Genomic DNA, 1,006 nt, shown 5'->3' with positions numbered 1-1,006 from the left:
TTAATCTGAGTTTCTGGACAAGAAACAGGGTAAGCAGTTGAAATTTTATTCTAAAACCCATATTTTTTGGTTTTTTCATGGTTTATGATATGTCAAATTTGTAGTTTTCTTTATTGGTTTTGAGTGTTTATCTTAAAACTCAAGTTTCTTGGTTCTTTTCTCTTGGTGTAAATCAAACACATTTGTGGAGTCGTTTAAATATGTTGGATTTTAAATATATTGGATTTTAAATTGTCATACAATTTTTTTCATCGATAGTCTGTAATTGGAACCATAACTCTTATTTATTCAAATTGTATTAATATGTAAAGACCAAGTGTAACATAGATCATCGTTAAATCTCATCTTATAAAACCAGTGGAACTTCAAAATCGTTAAAATTCATGGCTCCCGCCGCATTGCGCTCGTACACAACTAGTACACGTAAAAAAAGCTAGGTATGTACAAATTACCAATTATTTAAAAAGAATTGCACAATGTTCAGAAGTAAACACATGAACATTGTTCATAAGCACAATTTGAAGTTTGTTTACAGGTGAACCAGTTATCATCTCACATTTATTTTATATACGAACGAAACTACATATGCATTTTATATATCAGCTTAGGGTTTGGATTTTAGTTGATTGTTGTGTTTGGTTGTCTTTGGTGTGTGGTCTCGTGTACGATGACAGAAGATGTATTAGTGGCCGGAGAAAGGAAAGGGATGGAGTGTCTTATCGGAGAAGATGAAAAAGTAGAGTAAATTACACTGTTGGTCCTAGTGGTTTAATCAATAAATAGAGTAAATTAACTGAAAATAAAAAATAAATTAAATGACTAAAATATCCCTCTAAACTAACTGAGTTAACATAACTTTTTGGATAGAGTTAGATTTAGAGGCCTAATACGTTATAAAATACAAACCATATGGATATAATCCATATACATTTCAAAATAAAGACATATAAAATTGATAAAGAACAAAAAATATTTTGGCTTTCTCAATACCACACAAACTGTATTA

Source organism: Cynara cardunculus (genome assembly GCF_001531365.2).
Source record: "Cynara cardunculus var. scolymus isolate 2C chromosome LG 9, CcrdV1, whole genome shotgun sequence".
Taxonomy (NCBI): Eukaryota; Viridiplantae; Streptophyta; class Magnoliopsida; order Asterales; family Asteraceae; genus Cynara; species Cynara cardunculus.
This window is presented reverse-complemented; position numbering follows the sequence as displayed.